Raw genomic sequence first — 11582 nt, forward strand, 5'->3', positions numbered from 1 at the left:
CTGTGTTTCCTGGGGTCCTGGGGACTTCAGGAATGACCAGCCTTTACCTGTTCATCTGTTGGTCTCTCCATCTATCTACTCATCACTCTCTTCCCTCCTTCGTCCTCTTCCTTCTTTTGCCCTCGGAGGCTGTTTGGGCCTCCACGGTCTCTTTCCCATAACTGCCCAGTGTTTCTTGGAGCCCAGCCTATAAATTCCTCCTGTTGTTTTGGAGGAAAAATAAGATGACGATGAACACCAAATCCTTGATCTCTCATTGGTTCTGAGTTGTAGACAAGGTCTGCTTAGGCACAATCCCTTGCTACCCGGCTGTAGTGTTTGTGACCCCAGCAGGTCTGTCCCCAACAACAGGAACACATCTATTTTGTATCTGTCCCAGCCTGCACAGCAGCTTCCAGGACTGATGGCACCTGGCCTGTGTACCATCAGGGACCAAAGTCATCAGCGGATTGCCTGGGAGCTCTTGAGTCGCCCAGTATTTATTTATTTATTTTTCGTTGACTTAGGGTCTCATGAATTAGCTGTGGTTGGCCTCCAACTCAGGGATGACCTTGAACCCTTGTTCCATGTGATTCCACCCCCAATTGTTGCACAAGTAACACCACATCTGCTTTGGAATCTACGTTTTCAGCCAGCACCATAGTTGAGTCTGATCTGTACTCATGGTTATTGGGCTTTCTGCAAGAATGAAGCCCAACCACCAGGGGGCAAAGGGAAGGGTGGAGTTGGGAGGTGGAGAGGCCACCTGGAAATGCTGTGGTTGTTGTGGGCCACAGGGCCCTATGGAAGGTTGTAGAGCAGGAAAGTATAAGGTAAAGCCATAGTTCCCACTTTGTTTGCTGAGTGGATGCAGGAGACTCTTGTCCTTGGTCCTGGGTGCTAAATTCTAGCCAGCATAGAGAACTCCAATTCTGGCAGATGTGGTATGAAGCCCAAAGACTTTTGTGCTAGGGTGAATGTCGGGGATGGTGGTGTCATTGGTTGAGTTGGAATGGGATAGGAGACTACATCAGTTTAGAAAATTTATATTTTTCAGCATATATATTTTTTGTGGTTAGGGGTCTTGATTGAGGCCAAGTTACTGGGTATAAAAGAGAAACCAAGATTGAAGTAGGGTAAGAGGTTTTTGGAGAATCAGTAAATCCCTGTGAAGGGTTCTGGCTGTTGTGAGTATCCATCCTTTGCCCAATCACCTTTTAAGAATCTGTAGGTGGCCGGGCATTGGTGGTGCACTCCTTTAATCCCAGTGCTCGGCTGGCAGAAGCAGGTGGATCTCTGTGAGTTCAAGGCCAGCCTGGTCTCCAGAGCGAGTGCCAGGATAGGCCCCAAAGCTACACAGAGAAACCCTGTCTCGAAAAACCCTGCCTGATGTAGGAGCAGGGTCTGCTGGGGCCCAGCTCTGCATACAAGGTTGTGAACAGGGGTCTGGTTTCAATGAAGGATTTACAAGCAAAAGTATGAATTTGGATTTCTACCTCATTCCATATATGAAGGTTAGTCTGTCCAACTTGTGTTGGAGACTTAGTACTAATGCTATAAAACTCTTGAAAGAAACGGAGGTCGGGCGTTGGTGACGCACGCCTTTAATCCCAGCACTCAGGAGGTAGAGGCAGGCGGATCTCTGTGAGTTCGAGGCCAGCCTGGTCTCCAGAGTGAGTTGAGTGCCAGGATAGGCTCCAAAGCTACACAGAGAAACCCTGTCTCGGGAAAAAAAAAAAAAAAAAAAGAAACAGGGAGAAAGTTTGACAATGTATTTGTCAATATTTTTTTGGATGTCATACAACAAAACAAAAACCCCACAAACAGCAAAAGCAGACTTAGATAAATTGTACTTCACCTGAACTTATGCATCAGAGCTGGAGAGATGGCTCAGCAGTAAAGAACTTTTGTTTATCTTGTAGTGGAGTCAGATTCAGTACCCAGCATCCACAAGATGGCCACAATCATCTGATGCCCTTTTCTGATCTCATTCATGAATGTGGTGTACATACATACATTCAGGCAATACACATAAATCTTTTTTAAAGTGTACAGCCAGGTAGTGGTGGTGGTGGCACATGCCTTTAATCCCAGCACTCGGGGAGACAGAGGCAGGTGGATCTCTGTCAGTTTGAGGCCAGCCTGGTCTACAAGAGCTAGTTCCAGGACAGCCTCCAAAGCCACAGAGAAACCCTGTCTCGAAAAAACAACAACAAAAAAATTAATCGTGCATTACAGATTATCAGTTGAGTCTAGGCCAACTACAGAGTAGTAGAAAGTTTTGCCACTTGCTTTTATCTGCTAAGGGCAATATCTAGAACATATGAAGAATGACAACTGGACAGGTCTGGATGCCTTTTGCTTCCTCCTCATTGAAGGTATACCCCTGACCCAGAGGGTGTTCCAGCTTAACAGGATTGAGACTCAGAAGATGTAGAAGTAGGCATGGCCTCCTTCCTTTCTGTTATGGCCAGTCCTGTCTGTCAACTTGATCTAGAATTATCTTTGAGGGATTTTTTTCTTGATTGGATTATTTGAGCTGGAGAAAACTAAGTTAGTCGGGGGAAGAATAGAGGAGAGCAAGAAAAGAGATACCATAATAGAGGGAGCCCTAGGTTTAAAGAGAAATCTGGCACTAGGGAAATGTCCAGAGGTCTATAAGGATGACCCCAACTAACAATTTAAGCAATAGTGGAGAGGCTACCTTAAATGCCCTTCCCCTATAATGAGACTGATGACTACCTTATATGCCATCCTAGAGCCTTCATCCAGTAGCTGATGGAAGCAGAAGCAGACACCCACAGCTAAACATTGAGCTGAACTCTGGAATCCAGTTGCAGAGAGGGAGGAATGATGAGCAAAGGGGTCAAGACCAGGCTGGAGAAACCCACAGAAACAGCTGACCTGAACAAAGGGGGTGCTCATGGACCCCAGACTGATAGCTGGGAAACCAGCATAAGACTGACCCAGTCCCCCTGAACGTGGGTGTCAGTTAGGAGGTCTGAGCAATCTATGGGGCCTCTGGCAGTGGATCAGTATTTATTGCTAGTATACGAATGGACTTTGGGAGCCCACTCCACATAGAGGGATACTCTCTCAGCCTAGACACATGGAGGAGGGCGCCTAGGCCCTGCTCCAAATGATATGACAGACTTCGTACCCCCCCCCCCATGGAAGGCCTCACCCCCTCTGGGGAGACAAAAGGGGATGGGACAGGGGTTGGTGGGGGACAGGGGAGGAGGGGAGGGAGAGGGAACTGGGATTGACATGTAAAACAAGCTTGTTTCTAATTTAAATTTTAAAAAAGGAAAAAAAAAAACTGTCTTAAGTTATTGTTCTGCTGATGTGATGAAACATCATGACCAGGGGCAGGAGAGATGACTCAGCAGTTAGAATCTCTGGCTGCTCTTCCAGAAGTCCTGAGTTCAATTCTCAGCAACCACATGGTGGCTCACAACCATCTATAGTGGGATCTGATGCCTTCTTCTGGCATAAGGCATACATGTAGAACACATAAATAAGTAAATAAAATAACGATAAAAAACACTATGACCAAGGCAACTTATAAAAGGAAGCCCCTAACTGGGGATTTGTGTACAGTTTTAGAAGGTTAGTCCTTGATGGTTATGATGGAGAGCTTGGAGTCAGGCGGGCAGGTAGGCACACATGGCACTGGAATAGTAGCTGAGGGTTTACAACCTGATCCAAGGCATCAAGCAGAAAGAGACTTGTCCTGGCATTAGTTTTTGAAAACTCAACCACCAGTGACACACCTCCAAGAAAGCCACACCTCCCAACCTTTCCCAAACCATTCCATTACTGGGAACCAGACATTCAAATATATATGCTATGGGAGCCATTCTCATTCAAATCACCATAAAGACATCCTAAATCTGAAGAATTTGAGATGGGAAGACCCTAAATATGAGCTACATCTTCTGGAGACATCTCACTTAAAAGGACATGGAAGAAGGAAGCTTTTGCTTTTTGCCTGCTTGTATTCACTCTTGCTGGCAAGTTCATCAATCTTGCATCTGAGATATTACTTCCCTGGTATTAGAACCTATTTCTTCAGGATTCCAACATAGACTGAAGAACCCCTAAGGCATCCAGCCTCACAGACTGAACAACTACTGTATTCTTGGCCTTTCCATTAGGGGACAGCCATTGTTGGACTATCCGGACGATAGCCTGTAAGCCATATATATATATATCTAGTAAACCCCATATATATTCATTTAATCTGTTTCTTTTTCTTGAACTACTTTTCTTCCCAATGAAGTCAGAGAGTTCAACCTCAGTCTCCATTTTTATTTTCATCGTCACCAGGACAACCTCTCTGGCATTTGTAACACACACAGAAGAGCTGTGGTTACTCCACCCTTTCCCATCATGGGAACTAGGAGAAGCTGGGATATTTGCACATTGGGTTGTCCCTTCAACAAAAGGAATGAATAACCTGTTAAGCATTGGAAGGCTGGAAAAGGACATGCTTTCTAGCTTGGTGACCTCTGTGTGACCAGAGACCACACCAGACACTCCCCTGGACTCTTAGGCTTGTTTTTCTCAGCTAATCTATAATACCTATCTTTATGGAAGGTGTCACATGTACTTTACAAAGAGATTTGGTGTAATTATGTCTAATATTTATTTAGTTTACTTTGTTACTCAAGGAGATTTATGTATACCTTACTGTGCACATGGGATTGAGTTACTTATCACCAGAAATGTTTTTGTCAAATTGTGGTTAACTCCCCCGCCACCCTCCCTCACCCCCAGACAGGGTTTCTCTGTGTAGCTGACTGTCCTGGAACTCATTCTGCAGACCAGGCTAGCCTTGAACTCAGAGATCCAGCTGCCTCTTCCTCCCAAGTGCTGGGATTGAAGGCATGCTACACCCAGCTTGTGTTGTATTTAAATATGCCTAAGATAAACTACAGTCTCCTGAAGTTTGAACCAACACTAGCTACTTAGTAGTATTGACCTGAACTGTATTCTTGCCTCCCAATCCTTTCTCTGCAAGGTTGACTTTTGGGGAAATCCCTGTGACCAGAGCAGAACCCAGGATGGTGGTGGCCCCGAGGCTAGACAGTGGAGAGAGCCTGATGGGTCTCTGCTAGGTCTCCTTGTGGCCCCAATGCTGTAAGGTTAGCTTTCTATATTTTGTCTCTGTGGTTTGAGATTTTTATATTTTGTTTGTTTTGAGACAAGTTTTTAGGTTTTTGGTTGGCTGATATCCATGGGAGGCCTGTCCTTTCCCGAAGAGAAACAGGAGGAGGAGAGGATGGGGAGGCTGGAGGAGAGAGGAGAGGGGAAACTTTGGTAAGGATGTAAAATAAAAAAAAAATTTAAAAAGTTAATGCGACCGGGCATTGGTGGCACACGCCTTTAATCTCCTCACTCCAGAGGCAGAGACAGGTAGATTTCTGTGAGTTCAAGGCCAGCCTGGTCTACAGAGAGAGTTCCAGGACAAGCTCCAAAGCAATACAGAGAACCCTGTCTTGAAAAACAAAACAAAACAAACAAAAAACAAAAACAAACAAAAAAGTTGATGTGGATTGAATTTTTATTAATGTTGGTGTTTAACAACTTAAAATTTTCTGAAAGCAAACTGGGAATGGTGACACACTTTAAATCAGGGGGGACTAAGAGTTTGAGGAGAGGTTGTTGTGGTGGCACTCAAAAACCAAATGAACTGAAGAAGAAGATGAGGAGGAGAAGAAGGAGAAAAGAAAATGTCTGTGGGCAGCTCAAGGCACATAGAGAAACCCTGATGCCAGCTGCTCCTGGACCCTTAATCTCAGACCCCAGACTAAGCAGTCATAGCGCCAGCCAAGGGCTCCAGAGGAAGGCAGTTTTACTAGGAAATACATTGGCCTGGGCTGTGACATTGCCTGAGCTGTGGCATTGGGTTGAAGATCTGTAGTATTGTCACTCATGGCTGATGGACCTGGAAGATGTTGTCCAGGAGATGGACCAAATGGAACAATGGGGCAGGCACCTCCTGCAGGTTGTGCTTGGGTTTTAGATAGAATGCTGAAGAGGCAGCTGAGGGTGTCTCCATCCTGTCCACATTTCCACAGGGCTGGTCTCTAACTGACCCCTTTTGTCCATCTTAACTGAACCTGCAGGCCAGTGGAGGGCGCTGAAGACCTGACCAAGAAGAGAAAGATCAGACTTTCACCCTGGGTCCCAGGTGATGTCCAGGTCTCACACCTCAGGCTGTGTGAATCCCATAAAGTTCCTCCCTGTAAGCCTTGGACTCCTTGGCCCTGCTGTGATGCAGTGTGGGTGAGGCAGGAGACCCAGAGCTGTGGCTCAGGTCAGTAATGCCCAAGAGTGCCCATCATCTGAGTAATCTGTTTGCAATGCTGTATCCAACAGGGCCAAAGAAGGCACTGGGTAGGACTGATGGTCACTTAGTGTGGGTCTCCCCACTGGCACCCAATATAGTCACAGCCCCCTCTAACTGCATTCTGATGATCTAGGGTCACTGGTTCAGGGAGGGGTCAGTAAACTTCCTTCCCTGAGGAAGAGGTGAACAAGGTCCAATTCTCCATTCTAAGATCCCAACAAATCAAAGTATGATTCTACCATAGTTCCCCCAGAGCAACCAATGAGCTCCTTGATTTTCTGACAGCATGGGCACCCACCCACCGAGGCAAGAACAGGTGACCCTGAAACAGCCGCATGGATGATGGTTCCCCCATAGTCCTTGAATGAGAAGAGGTTGGGCTGGGAGGGAAGGGTGATGTCCTGTGGTGGAGGATTTCTGAGATCCTCCCCAGGCTGCAGAAGAAGCCTCAATCCAAGTATTTGGGTGGGGGGGTGTCCCTATGCCTACAATGAGCTTGGCTTCTCTATTTATCTTCCATCTTCCCCAAAGCTCCTCTATCTTCCATCTTCCCTGAAGGCTCCTGTCTTCTAGGAAAGAGCTGGAAGTCTGCACTTTTGGAGTTTAGCTTGACTAACGGAGTCTCTATGAAATTTATCAACTAAATAAAGCAGTTGAAACCATCTGCCACCCCAAGGACAATGAGAGCCTGTCTGCCACCATGGGCTCAGACACTGCCCTGCAGAGACTGGAGGCTGCTATGCTGCTATCTGAGCACATCCACCCTGTTTCTACTCCAGCTGCCTCCTTGAGAGTTTTCCAGGGGAGGCTGTGCTCAGTGACTGGCTGGAGGGACATCAGAGTCAGAAGTAAGGGTCAGGGACATGATGGGCTGAAGTTAGGAAAGGCAGCCGTGTTAGATGAATTGTTTGATGGAAATACCCAAGGATGAAGTCTCCAGTACCCTCTGTAGCAGCAGTTCTAGGTCTTATGGCTGCTGAGAAATGCATTCTCTGCATCTCTGTTTGGAGGCAGCAAAGCATGTGTGGATGCTAGCTGGTTCCACTGAGAGGTTCCTGGGAGTCCTACCCAGCCCCTCCCTGTCCCCGGTGCTACTGCTGATGTAGCTCAATGACATAAGTCAAGTCACAAAATGACAAGAAATGGGGCTGGAGTTAAGATCACATGCCGCTCTTGCAGAGATCTGAGTTCAATTCCCAACACCCACATGACAGCTCACAATCCCTTTTCAGTTTTTGAAATCGTGTTTCTCTGCATAACAGCCCTGCTGGACTAGAACTCACATTGTAGACCAGGCTGGCCTCAAACTCATAGAGATCCGCCTGTCTCTGCCTCCCAGGTACTGGAATTAAAGGCATGAGCCACCACTGCCTGGCCTCTTCTGATCTCTTTAAACACTGAACTCAAGTCTCTCTCTCTCTCTCTCTCTCTCTCTCTCTCTCTCTCTCTCTCTCTCCTCTCTCTCTCTCTCCTCTCTCTCTCTCTCCCTCCACATAATTAACTTTTGTTTCTTTAGTTGTTTTTTTTTTTGAGATAGTCTTACTTTGTAGCCCTGGATATCCTGGAACTCATTATATAGACCAAACTGGCTTTGAACTCTATCTGCATCAATCTCCTGAGTGCTGGGATTAAAGATGTGCATTTCCATGCCCAACAAGAATAAAACAAAGCTTAAAAAGTGGAAAACAACAACAATAACAAAACCTGTATGATTCCAGTAACAAGGTCTCCAGAGAAACCAAAGTCATAGACTTAAAGTAGAATGGTAGGCATGAAGTGTCAAATATCCCCGTTGAAAAGGGACAGAGCTTCAAGACCATGGTGCTGGCTCTGACTGTCTCCAGCAGATGTTTAGGACCCTGTACTGGGATCACAGGCACCCATGCCTGACTGAAAGTCGGGATGCTTTATTGAGCATGGTGGATTGAGTTTCTCTTGCTGCTGTTGCTGCCATTTGTTTGGTTCTTTCCATTATTGAATGGACTACTGTTTGTTCATCTGGTTGCTTTTAAAAAGGCTGACTAAAAACAAAACAAAAGAAAAACCTGAATCTGCCCTGTATTGTTTCAAGGTTTTGGCTGTGCATAAAGTCAGTATAAATGTTTGCATACAGGTGTTTGTTCAAGCTTCCTTTCCCCTATGAGTGAAAGTCTAACCTAACTTCATTGTCACTGGCCACTAGAATTTTCTGCTTCCTTTTTGCTTTAAATGCATTTAATTAATTAATCAATTTATTTATTTATTGTACTTTTTCTCTCTTTCTTTCCTTATCTTTTTATTTTTCCTTTTGATCCAGAGTCTTCAGGTCTTTACTGTATTCCAGGCTGGCCTTGACCTTGCAGGGCTTTCATTTCTCAGTTTTCTGAGTGCTGGGATTGTAGTCCTGAGCTCCTATATCTGGCTGTTTTTCCATTTTCTTGAGATTTTCTGATGAGAACAAGATTTTGAATGTGATAAAATTCAATTCACAAAAAAATAATCTTCTGGTTAAGACTTGCATTAAATATTTTATTTTTGTTGTTTGAGGCCGAGCTGGAGTTTAGCATGAAAAAGTCTTACCATAGATTTAGGGAGGGGCATTAGGGGAGAAAGAGAAGAGGTGTTTAGGAAGAGGGTGGAAGTACTCAAGAGAGAGCAAACTCTCACCCTTTTTTCCTATGACAGCATATATCTGGACTTATTTCGATACAGTCAATATTTATATATTACTCTTAGCTTATTTTAATCAGTTAACTAATTTAGTTATTTTGTGGCACTGTGGCTCCAGTCTAGGGCCTCAAGCACATTAGGCAAACACTCTATCACCCAGGGACATCCTCAATCTCTTATTTGTATTCTGGCTGTTTACAGTTGTTGCCTCTGCGTTTAGTAGAATAATTGGTTTACTCACACTGGTACCTCTCGTCTTAATGTTACTTTATATCCTTCAATCATTTTCTATGCCTCCTATCTCTCTTTTGAAACTTTTCTTCTAGATTTCCATCTACATGTTTCCTACTCAGATAGCACATTTATCAACCTTTGCAGCTTCTCTTCACTCCTCTCTCAAATCCCTCAGATAGCATCTCAACTGTTAATTCTGGGTCACTGTGGATACATTTTCTGCCTTTATCATGTGTTATCTATTGTAGATACAGTAGCCTTTGCTGTGAACTTTGGTCTCCTTTGCTGTCCCTTTCTGCAACTGTCTTTCCTTTTGCTACCGATGTTTGTCTCAACTGTTTCGAAACCTGTCATAGATCTCACAAGTCCTGTGCCTGAGAACACATTCACACAGCCTGACCCTTTGCTCAGAGAAATGTTCCAGGTTCTAAACTGTTATAGTCATGGGTTAAAATGTTACTTTGTGTTCAGTTTGCATCTACTGTTGCAGTTGGAAAATTCCAATAAGTGAGAATTTTCACCCTTTCAAACAATCTTTGGTTTTCTTAAAATGTGAAGTTAGGATAGCTATATGGTGGTGCACATCTGTAATCCTACACTTGGGGGACTGAGGCAGGGTGGTTGAGAGTTCAAGGTTAGCCTGGTTTCATAATGAGATCCAATCTTCAAAAGTAAATGGATAAATAGACAGGACCCAGCCCTTGCCTGCTCTCTCCGGCCACCACAGCCCTGTCATCTCTTTGACATTAGTGTGGTCTTGGACTTGAGCCAGACAGAAGCCAACCCTGGACAGGATTCAGCTAAGAGCAAGGGTATTTGAGAAGAAGCAGGGAAGGGACAGTAGGATGTGTGCTTTCAAGGAGGTCCTGGAGCTTGTTGGTAGAGGGCTGGAGAAGCCAGCAGCATGTGCTCTGGAGTCCCCATCCTGAGGGACAGGGATTGAGCAGGTTATCCTCTAGCTGCTCCTGTAGATCACTGGAACCTAAGGAGACTCCTGTTGCTTTCTAGTTGGCAGCAGAGGCAGCAGAGCTAGGTGCTAACCCTGGAAGTGGAACCTAGCCACACAAAGGTGCAAAAGGGTGAGGCTGGAGATCAGCTGATAAAGGCATGTACTACCCAGCTCTGACAACCTGAGTTTCATACCTGGAATCCATGTAAAGGGGAAGGGAGGCAACCAATATCTGATCTCCAAGCACATGCTGTGGCACATGTGTGCACTCACACACATACTGGCATCATATGTGCATGCACACAATTACAACAGTAAATGAATTAGCCTGACACTCTGAGTTGGTTCCTCTGGTATCAATGGGATTTTTTTTCTTTCAAGGTATGTGTGGGAAGTAGGAATGTGAGCTCCAAAGGGAGGTTGTATTGAAATGATAGGGGTCTCTGAGTCCACTTTAAGGCTAAGGCTGCAGGGAGTGTGAGTTCTGTGGCAAGATACCTCACCTGACATGTGGATTATTGAAAAACAGGCTTGTGCCAGCATGTACCTTTTTTTTTCTTTTTTTCTTTTGGTTTTTCGAGACAGGGTTTCTCTGTGTAGCTTTGGAGCTTATCCTGGCACTCAACTCACTCTGGAGACCAGGCTGGCCTCGAACTCACAGAGATCCGCCTGCCTCTGCCTCCCAAGTGCTGGGATTAAAAGGCATGTGCCACCAACGCCTGGCCGCCAGCATGTACCTTGAATGAAAATGCCCACTTACGTTTGTGGTGTCAAGAATCTAGACACGACCTCTTCAATTAAAATGGGTAAATCCCTACCTGTTTTTGAAAGATTATTTTTACATGTAGATGTTTTCTGACATATATGTATGTACATTGGGCATACCTGTTATCATGAAGGTGGAGGCCAGAAGAGGGTAGCAGATGCCTCAGAACTGTAATTACAGATGATTGTGAGCCACCATGTGGGTGCTAGGAACTAACTGTATGTCCTCTGTAAGAGCAAAACGTGTTCTTAACAACTGAGCTATCTCTTCACCCTGCTAGTGGCCATGTCAGAGGAGCAGCAGGTAGCAGTTGAGCTTCAGAAGTTTGGATCATCAGAATGCAAGGCACTGATGGGTGAATTTCAGATAGGCAAGGCCTCAAGGGCTTTGGCTCCAGAATGTCTCTTGCTACCTTTGTGCCTTTACATGTTAGCCACTGGCATCTTTGGTGTCTGACATGGTATTGATGGATATAGGGGATCCCACTTTAATGTAGTGCGATTATCTCATAGAAATATCCTGTTTTGCCAGGCATTTTTACCTGTGAATTATTGTGAAGATGATTTCCTCTTAAGCTGTACTGTTTAATTGAAGTGCAATTGATTTTATACAATAATAGTGTTAGTTTAAGTAGGATTTTGATAATTAAG

This window comes from Cricetulus griseus, chromosome 7, assembly GCF_003668045.3.
Source record: "Cricetulus griseus strain 17A/GY chromosome 7, alternate assembly CriGri-PICRH-1.0, whole genome shotgun sequence".
In the NCBI taxonomy this organism is placed as follows: Eukaryota; Metazoa; Chordata; class Mammalia; order Rodentia; family Cricetidae; genus Cricetulus; species Cricetulus griseus.